Source organism: Electrona antarctica, assembly GCF_951216825.1.
Source record: "Electrona antarctica genome assembly, chromosome: 17".
NCBI lineage: Eukaryota > Metazoa > Chordata > Actinopteri > Myctophiformes > Myctophidae > Electrona > Electrona antarctica.
In genome coordinates this window covers 45,020,374-45,031,739 of record NC_136798.1, presented here as the reverse complement: position 1 = coordinate 45,031,739, position 11,366 = coordinate 45,020,374, and positions in this window count along the sequence as shown.

Below are 11,366 nucleotides of genomic sequence, written 5' to 3'. Positions count from 1 at the left end.
ACACACAACTGTTTCTATCCTTCCCCCCCTCTGCCACCCAGGTAGAAGAGCGCATCACTGCATGCCTGGCTGACATCTCACAGTGGATGTCTTCCAACCACCTCAAGCTGAACCCAGACAAGACTGAGCTGCTGTTCTTCCCAGCTAAGTCCTGCCCTATGCGGGAGCTAACTATCTCCGTAGACAACGCCCTGGTAAAGTCTGTCCCGACAGCCAGGAACCTTGGTGTTGTCCTGGACAGTCAGCTCTCGTTCAAAACACACATCACAGCTGTTACTAGATCCTGTAGGTTTACACTCTACAACATACGACGAATTAGACCGTTCCTCACCCAGGAGTCAGCCAAGCTCCTAATCCAGACAACAGTCTTGTCAAAACTTGACTATTGTAACTCCCTCCTTACTGGCCTACCGGCATGTGCACTTAAGCCCCTCCAACTGATCCAAAATGCCGCAGCCCGCTTGGTCTTCAACCAGCCAAAATTCTCACACGTCACCCCCCTTCTCCGCTCCCTCCATTGGCTCCCGGTTGCTGCCCGCACAGAATACAAAACTCTGATGCTGGCATTCAAAGCAACCAAAGGCATGGCCCCCCCATATCTCACAAGTATGATCGTACCCTACAAACCCTCCCGCGCACTCAGATCAGCCAACGCAGGGAAGCTGGAGGTACCTTCACTAAAAACACCGGGACAACGCTCCACACGTCCCAAACTCTTCTCCCTTCTGGCTCCAAAACTATGGAATGCACTTCCCATCACAGTCAGAACTGCAGCCTCACTCCCAATCTTCCGCCGTAGTCTGAAAACCCACCTCTTCAGACTCCACCATGGCCCGTAGCACTTGCCCTAGCCTAGCCCCTTAGATAGGACATTATGTAGACTTAGATAGTATTTTAAACAGACTTATAGCTTGTTACGTAGACAGCTCTAGAATTGCACTTTATGTAGTCATAGCACTTTATAGTACACATGTATAATATATTATATAGTATAGTATGTGTAGTTAACATAGATACTCCACTGTTACGTTCTTAGTTTACGCATGATTCATGATAACTACTTTTTATATATGTGATGTATGCCATGCTTTTGTTATTGCTTGATGTAAATCGCTCTGGATTAAGAGCGTCTGCTAAATGCCTAAATTGTAAATTGTAAATTGTATATATGTACAGCATAGTATAGTATATATGTATAGTTTATATGTACAGTGTCATTATATAGATATGTTCTAGCTACATTCTTAGCTTACGCATGTTTCTTGATAAATGCTTTTTATATATGTGATGTATTCCCATGCTTTTTGTTCTTGCTTAATGTAAATCGCTCTGGATTAAGAGCGTCTGCTAAATGCCTAAATTGTAAATTTCACCTTCAGTGAAACCACAGTGCTATGCTACCGCTAATCACAAAGATTGGATCCATGTGTAGGCTATATGGATACACGACCAGCTGGTCCCATAAGACATTACCACTCAAAGTAACTGAGGAGACTGTACAAGATCTCCACACAAGTTTACTCATCAAAACTGGTTATACAATATATATCTATATCTATATCTATATCTATATATATATATATATATATTAGGGATGTTGAAAAAAGTCGAAAAACTACTCGATTTTCGACGCATGCGCACCGCGACTCAAAAACGTATGAGTCGAAAAATCGTTTTTATTCTGGGTGCCTGCCATACAATGGCAGAAACACAGGTTGAAATCCGAAACGCATACTTAATCGTAATAATTAAGACGCGAAACTTTGTCCGCTATGGCCGGCTGCACGGTTTGCCAAAGCCCCGCAATATATACATCAAAACGTGCGGCTCGGCCGGGAATGGTGTGCTTGTGCTTTTCTTTCTGATTCGCGTTACCGTGCCGACGTAATTCGCAATAAACGACGCGAAAAATGTCCCATTCAAAGTCGATGGGGCTAACGCGTGGAAAAACAGAAAACGACACGTTACTTTGGAGCCACATTGCTCTGGCATACTGGTACGTAGAAACACGATTTAAACGTCAAACAGCACACGAGGCCATCGACTTTGTTGTGGTTCAGACGGAATTCGAATACGTTGCACGGTTTGTCCGCTATCGCAGTTCAAAGTGTGTGTGGTCTGAGCAATAATCTCGACTCAGAGTGTCGCACGCCCAGAGAGAGAGCGGGTTAGAGTGAGAAGCCACTGTGAAGCCTGTACCGAAATTCTCCGAACAAATCGTCGTCACGGCCAACATATTCACTTTACACGCATGGGTTTCGGTAATTTTGTAGCCACACTCGTCCTCTTTCACCCAATGTCACAACCATAGCCCAGATACATACAGTACGTGAACTACAGCCCTGAAAGCGACAGGTGTACCATCATAATGGTCATAAAACTCCATGTTAAATGCCTGAATGAGTCAGCAATTTTTTCATCAGAAACACAATTCTTAAATCGCTCTTATAACCACGTTTTTTATCGTACCAATACCACGATCGCACACGGCGTACCTCAATGTCTCGGGTCACTCACGGCGAAAACAAAAATCGCATTCGACTTTTACTTTTTGCGATAGAGCAATTTGTTCGGACATACGCTCTCTCATTGAGAGTCATTGTGCTTTTAACTTTCAATACTGTTTGCATTCGCATAGACTAGCCCAGGTGAAAATGATACTTTGTTAATGATTCACACACGCACACACGCACATGCACACATGCACACATGTGCATGCACACACACACATTGAAAGTCAATGGAGAAAATCGGGGAAACACGTAACTGTCATTTCTCAACCGTTTCATACGCGGGGCGGCTCGCCGGAACCGGGCCGCCCCCCTGAGCGAAACCAAATGGACCCCTTAGCATGTTAGCATTAGTATGTTAGCATTAGCATGTTAGCATTAGCATTTTAGCATGTTAGCATGTTAGCATGTTAGTATGTTAGCATTAGCATGTTAGCATGTTAACATTAGCATGTTAGCATGTTAGCATTAGCATGTTAGCATGTTAGCATTAGCATATTAACATGTTAGCATTAGCATGTTAGCATTAGCATGTTAACATGTTAGCATTAGCATGTTAGCATTAGCATGTTAGCATTAGCATGTTAGCATGAGCATGTTAGCATGTTAGCATTAGCATATTAGTATGTTAGCATTAGCATGCTAACATGCTAGCATTAGCATGTTAGCATTAGCATGTTAACATGCTAGCATTAGCATGTTAGCATTAAAATGTTAGCATTAGCATGTTAGTATTAGCATGTTGGTGGCAACCTATTGCGCAGTAAACTTAGACCAAATACCCCATTGAAAGTCAATGGGGAGACCTGGCTAACATGTAACCATATGGACCCTTACAGGGTCTGAGAGGCTAAATGTCATCAAATGGTGCTCAAATGGTGGCTCAAATGCTGCACAGACTTGGCGAGCTAGAGGCACCCAGTCAAATTTCTTGAAATTTTTTTCTAGTTCTGGGTGCCTGCCATGCAATGGCAGAAACACAGGTTGAAATCTAAAACGCATACTTAATCGTAATCGTAGTAATTATAATCAATACGCGAAACTTTGACGTCTATGGCCGGCCGCACGGTTTGCCAAAGCCCCGCAATATATACATCAAAACGTGCGGCTCGGCCGGGAATGGTGTGCTTGTGCTTTTCTTTCCGATTCGCGTTACCGTTCCGACGTAATTCGCAATAAACGACGCGAAAAATGCCCCATTCAAAGTCGATGGAGAAACGCGTGGAAAAACAGAAAACGACACGTTACTTTGGAGCCACATTGCTCTGGCATACTGGTACGTAGAAACACGATTTAAACATCAAACAGCACACGAGGCCATCGACTTTGTGGTGGTTCAGACGGAATTCGAATACGTTGCACGGTTTGCCCGCTATCGCAGTTCAAAGTGTGTGTGGTCTGAGCAATATTCTCGACTCAGAGTGTCGCACGCCCAGAGAGAGAGCGGATCAGAGTGAGAAGCCAATGTGAAGACTATACCGAAATTCTCCGAACAAATCGTCCTCACGGCCAAAATATTCACTTTACACGCATGGGTTTCGGTAATTTTGTAGCCACACTCGTCCTCTTTCACCCAATGTCACAACCAAAGCCCAGATACATACAGTACGTGAACTACAGCCCTGAAAGCGACAGGTGTACCATCATAATGTGTCATAAACTCCATGTTAACTACCTGAATGAGTCAGCAATTTTTTCATCACAAATACAATTCTTAACTCGCTCTTATAACCACGTTTTTTATCGTACCAATACCACGATCGCACACGGCGTACCTCAATGTCTCGGGTCACTCACGGCGAAAACAAAAATCGCATTCGACTTTTACTTTTTGCGATTTGTTCGGACATACGCTCTCTCATTGAGTCATTGTGCTTTTAACTTTCAATACTGTTTGCATTCGCATAGACTAGCCCAGGTGAAAATGATACTTTGTTAATGATTCGCACACGCACACACGCACATACACGCACATGCACACATGTGCATGCACACACACACACACTGAAAGTCAATGGAGAAAATCGGGGAAACACGTAACTCTGTCATTTCTCAACCGTTTCAGACGCGGGGCGGCTCGCCGGAACCGGGCCGCCCCCCCTTAGCGAAACCAAATGGACCCCTTAGCATGTTAGCATTAGCATGTTATATTAGCATGTTAGCATTAGCATTTTAGCATTAGCATGTTAGCATTAGCATGTTAGCATTAGCATGTTAGCATTAGCATGTTAGCATTAGCATGTTAGCATTAGCATGTTAGCATGTTGACATTAGCATGTTAGCATTAGCATGTTAGCATTAGCATGTTAGCATTAGCATGTTAGCATTAACATGTTAACATTAGCATGTTAGCATTAGCATGTTAGCATTAGCATGTTAGTATGTTAGCATTAGCATGTTAACATTAGCATGTTAACATTAGCATGTTAGCATGTTGACATTAGCATGTTAGCATTAACATGTTAGCATGTTAGCATTAGCATATTAGCATTAGCATATTAGCATGTTAGCATTAGCATGTTAGCATTAGCATGTTAGCATTAGCATGTTAGCATGTTATCATTAGCATGTTAGCATTAGCATGTTAGCATTAGCATGTTAGCATTAAAATGTTAGCAAGCTAGCATGTTAGCATTAGCATGTTAGTATTAGCATGTTGGTGGCAAAGTAATGCGCAGTAAACTTAGACCAAATACCACATTGAAAGTCAATGGGGAGACCTGGCTTACATGTAACCAAATGGACCCTTACAGGGTCTGAGAGGCTAAATGTCATCAAATGGTGGTCCGTGGCTCAAATGCTGCACATACTTGGCGAGCTGCAGGCTATGGAGCTATTATTGCGCCAAAAGGTTTGATCGTTTAAAGGAGCATTCAGTGATTTGGGTGATTTGGAAAACCACCCAGTCCGCCCCCGGTAACAAAATGTGCACATGCACACGCTCTACAGTGGGGGGGAAGTGCAACAGCATGTGCACCAAGGCCCGCCCCCACACATGATTGGAGGAAGGCCCCTCTCATCCTGATTGGATGAAGGCTTTGCCACCCGCCACCAAAACTAGGGTTTTTTGACCCCAGGGGCTCACTGGGGACAGGGAGGAACTCCTTATATGGTCAGCACACTCTATAGTAGGGAGGATTATCCAGAAAAAAAGAAAAAATAAGTGATATTTGAATTAAGTCAAATCACTGAATATACCTTTAACAGAAACTGTTCCATCGAAAAAAATAAAATTGAAGTTGAAAAGTAAAAATGTAACCTGAAAGTCTCTTATTTTTTTCTTGAACTTGAAAAAAACCTGAAAATCTCTTCTTTTTTCTTGAACTTCAAAAATACCAAGATTTATTCAAAAGTTTTAATATACATTTAGATTTTTGAGTATATATATATTTTTTCAGTTTCAGATTTTATTTTTTTCATTCAGATCTTTTTTTTTCATTCAGATCTTATTTTTACAGATTCAAATCATATTTTTTTGGTTTCAGGTGTGTTTTTTTTTCGCTTGTCACTTGCATGGGGGTGCGGCCTCAACCCTCCTGCCCCGTGATGTCATCAACCTGCATCCAGGAAATGTAGTTTAGAACAACTCTATGGTTTAGAAGCATACTGGTACCTACAGTTCAGGCAATACTAATAGTACTACTACTACTACTACTACTACTACTACTACTACTACTACTAGGCATAATAATAATAATAATAATAATTTATAATAATAAACACAACCCGTTCCACTGCGCGCACGCACGCACGCACGCACACAGGGCGCAGCAATACAGTACAGTGCACACAGGGCGCAGCAATACAGTACAGTACAGCACAGTATGGTACAGTGCGGCACAGTATAGTATAGTACAGTACGGTACAGTATTGCACAGTACAGTACAGTCTGCTACAGCACAGTACAGCACGGTACAGTACAGTACGGTACAGTATATTGTACAGTATGGCACAATACAGTACAGCAGCGGTTCTCAACGTTTTTGGCCGGGGACCCCCGGAAATGCTTTGGCAATGTCTCGGGACCCCCCGCCCCCTCCCGACCCCCAATATAAATTGACTGCTACAATAACCTTAATAATAAATAAATACTGAAACCAGATATAATCATTAGGGAAGGTGTATGCATGTACTATGTGTAAACTCTTCATTTCCACTTTCAGTTCCAGTTCCTGTTCAGTTGGAACATATTGTAGTAGAACTAGAATTATTTTTTAAATCATTTGGGGACCCCCCAAAATAATTTGGTGACCCCCCGAGGGGTCGCGACCCACGGGTTGAGAACCCCTGCAGTACAGTACAGTAAATGGATCCATTTGTACACTCATAATTACAGACCCATAAGGGTCCATTTGGTTCCAAACTAGCTGGGGACCCCCTGGAACTCCCTCAAGGACCCCTGGGGGTCCCCAGACCCCACTCTAGGAACCACTGGTCTAAGCCCTATTTCCAGCAAGACATATAATTGAGTACAGTTGAGTAGGCCTACATGCATGCACGTATACGCACACACAGTCACTCACATGCACATGCATACATATAAGCCTGTGTCACTCTAGCGCTACGCCATGCCATCCAGGTGGCCAGTGTACTGTTCCATACAGTACTGCCTCCCCAGTGTCCCCCCAGTGCCTCCCCAGTACCTCCCCAATGTCTGCCCACTGTGCCCAGGGCCTCCCTATAGTGCCTCCCCAGTGCCTCCCCAGTGTCCCCCCAGTGCCTCCCCAGTACCTCCCCAATGTCTGCCCACTGTGCCCAGGGCCTCCCTATAGTGTCCCCCCAGTGCCTCCCCAGTGTCCCCCCAATGTCTACCCAGGGCCTCCCTAGTGACACCCCAGTGCCTCCCCAGTGTCCCCCCAGTGCCTCCCCAGTACCTCCCCAATGTCTGCCCAGGGCCTCCCTAGTGCCTCCCCAGTGTCCCCCCAGTGCCTCCCCAGTGTCCCCCCAGTGCCTCCCCAATGTCTGCCCAGGGCCTCCCTAGTGACTCCCCAGTGCCTCCCCAGTGTCCCCCCAGTGCCTCCCCAGTGTCTCCCCAGTGCCCAGTGTCACCCAGTGCCTCCACAGAGCCTCCCCAGTGTCTCCCCAGTGCCCAGTGTCCCCCCAGTGCCTCCCCAGTGTCCCACAGTTCCTCCCCAGTACCTCCCCAGTGTCTCCCCAGTGCCCAGTGTCACCCCAATGCCTCCCCAGTGTCCCCACAGTGCCCCCACAGTACCTCCCCAATGTCTGCCCAGGGCCTCCCCAGTGCCTCCCCAGTGTCCCCCCAGTGCCTCCCCAGTGTCTCCCCAGTGCTCAGTGTCCCCCCCAGTGCTAACTAAAATGTTAGCATGTTGCATGCTGAAAATAGCCGATCTACAAGCCCACAACGTGTCGCGCTGCGACGCGTTGTGAGCTTGTAGATCGGCTATTTTCACCAAGTGAAAAAACTGTCATTACGACGGCATCAAGGCCCGCCAAAATACATTTTGTTCGACTAAATCAACTGTAGATTTAGTCGACTAAAATCGAATGATATTTAGTCGACTAAAACTAGACTAACACTAAACCATTCCAGGTGACTAAAATGTGACTAAAACAAAATTAAAACTATTCAAGAGACTATGACTAAAACTAAAATCTAAATTTGCTGCCAAAAACACTGTACTGTACTGTACTGCCCCATGCTGTGCCGTGCCGTACTGTACTGGGCTGTGCTGTACTGTACAATACTGTACTGTACCGTGCTGTAGCAGATTGTACTGTACTGTGCTGTACAATACTGTACCGCACTGTACTATACTGTGCCGCACTGTACCATACTGTACTGCTGCGCCCTGTGTGTGTGTGCACGTGCGTGTGTGTGCGTGCGTGCGTGCGCGCAGTGGAACGGGGTGTGTTTATTATTATAAATTATTATTATTATTATTATTATTATGCCTAGTAGTAGTAGTAGTAGTACTATTAGTATTGCCTGAACTGTAGGTACCATTATGCTTCTAAACCATAGAGTTGTTCTAAACTACATTTCCTGTATGCAGGTTGATGACATCACGGGGCAGGAGGGTTGAGGCCGCACCCCCATGCAAGATCTGTGCCAAAAGTCATTTGAAACTGTTTGGCACCTGAAAGTGAGCAAAGTGAGAAGCGAAAAAAAAACACACCTGAAAACAAAAAAAATATGATTTGAATCTGTAAAAATAAGATCTGAATGAAAAAAAAAGATCTGAATGAAAAAAAAAGATCTGAATGAAAAAAATAAAATCTGAAACTGAAAAAATATATATATACTCAAAAATCTAAATGTATATTAAAGTTAAAAATTAAACTGAAAAAAACTTTTGAATACAAAAAAAAAAACTTTTGAATAAATCTTGGTATTTTTCAAGTTCAAGAAAAAAAATTGACTTTCAGGTTTTTTTCAAGTTCAAGAAAAAAAATAAGAGACTTTCAGGTTACATTTTTACTTTTCAACTTCAATTTTATTTTTTTCGATGGAACAGTTTCTGTTAAACGATCAAACCTTTTGGCGCAATAATAGCTCCATAGCAGGCACCCAGTCAAATTTCTTAAATGTGTTTCTAGTTTTGTATTATTAGTATTATTGTTGTTATGGCTTATTATTAAACGTTGCTGTTACAAAGCTTAGCAACACTGAATGTTCTGTCCCATTGGTCGTGTGCTCGTGTCATGAGCCAATGGCTGCGGCTCTGAGCTTCCCAGAACCCAGGTTCACATCTCATTGGTCAAACACAGTGTTGCCATGCCGTTTTATTATAAGCGACTTTGGAATTTGTGTTGTTGGTAAAATGTTTGTAAAATGTTTCAAAGAATATTCCACATTTTATAAAAGAAAATAATAATAATATTAATTATAATATAACCCATGATTGTTTTCAAAACAGCAGATCAACGCAACGCGTTGTGAGCTTGTAGATCGGCTATTTTCAAATAGCCTAGCTATTAGTCGCTTCTTTTTGGCTTGTTTTCATAGATCTGAATGCTTATTTCTCTCACAAATTGGCAACTCTCACACATGCCGTAAAGTGAAATGACAGGTCTGCTGCTGAGCTGCGAGCGCTCTCTCGTTGTGAAGAAAGCAAAGCAGGACAGAGATGTCAAATAAATCACGCAGTCATTCATACTGTATTTATTCCCCGACCCGACATTAATAAAATCTGCGTCCCGTATCAGTTCATTACGGGACTCGTGACAGGCTGCAGACCATAGAGTATAGGTTGGACATATAGCATAGCGATAGCACCGCTGCTCCTTCAGTGTCGTTTACAAAATAAAGTTATTTTTTTTTATTATTGGGCTTTGATGGAAATTGTAAGCATATGGATGCAGCCAGGGCCGCTTTTTGGGTAGTGCGAATGGTGCCGCCGCACAGGGCCCGGCCGTCCGGTCGTGGGGCCCCCTGTTGTCCCCCTTTGCGCTGCGCAGTGCCGTGCTAGCTTGCGCTGCAGAATTAGAGCAGATCTACAAGCTCACAATGCGTTGCAGCGAGACGCGTTGTGAGCTTGTAGATCGGCCGCGCCACTGCGCAACGCTGTCGAATTCTAAACACAATGGAAACTAAACAAAAACAGGTTGAACACATGTAGCCAGGCTAGTTGAGTGCACAACCGCTCCCACTCACAAACAAAACGACTCGTCACTCGTGTGTGACTGTGTGTGGACAAAAAAGCTTTTATTTCAAATAATTAGTCACGCATGGACCTGTCCAGTCAGTCAGTGTCATGATTTCACAATTTTCTAATTGAATTTTGAATTTTGATCGATCACTGTCTATCAACTGTCAACTGTCTGCAGGCAATCAAGCAAATGTGATACTTAATATTTATAACAAATAGGAAAGTGAAGGCAAAAGTAAGTATTAATTAATTAATTCAAAAACATTGTTCCCCCAAAACATATCGCACAGGGCCTCGCATTTCTCCCAGACACCTCTGGATGCAGCTGCAGAAGTTGTGTTGCTTAAAGGAATGCATAGTTGCGTTCTCCTCAAAAATTAAAAAAGAATAATAAAAAAGGAACAAAATCGATCGACACGTCGTTTTTCGGCCTCGACACGTCGATTGGCCAAATATGAGTCGTTTGGCATCCCTAATATATATATATATATATATATATATACATACACACGGCCATAAAAATGCCATATCGGTAGACTATCGGATCGTTCTCAAAATAATCCAGATTATTTTCACAGATATTGATGAAGCAATAATACCGTCAATGGCTCTGTCGGTTTTGTTCTGTGAATTGTAATGTTTGAAGGCAGCATAATCCGTATTCAGTCAAATTGTATTTATTCTCGAAATTACACAGAGTAATTAAACACATTTTCAGTGTCGTCAAGTAATACAATATCATATAGAAGAAAAAATTCACAATACATCAGGGAAAGAAAAAACAAAAAGGTATACATGTGAATTACATAGGTTTACAAATACAAAGCTAAGACAAATTTCAAAACGATCTAAAAACCGTTACATATGGTATGCTCACCAAGGTTTTAAAAGCGTACCAATGTGGTCAATTTCAAAGTCGTTTGCAGGTCATTCCATGTATTGGGGCCACAGAAGCTAAAAGCAGATCTACCAAGTTCAGAGTTACTTTTGGTACCTTGAATTTGAGGAAATTACTTGACCGAGTGTGGTAGGGTTCAGAGTCCCTTTTCAGGAAAGATGAGATGTATTTAGGACAATCTCCAAGCATGGCTTTATACAAAAACAGGTGCCAATGTAGTTATCGTCTATCTGTCCGGGAGGACCATCCAACCTTGTTATATAAGATACAATGGTGAGTACCATAGCTATCACCCGTAATAAATCGAATCGATGAGTGGTAAACAGAGTCTAGGGATTTAAGAGTGGA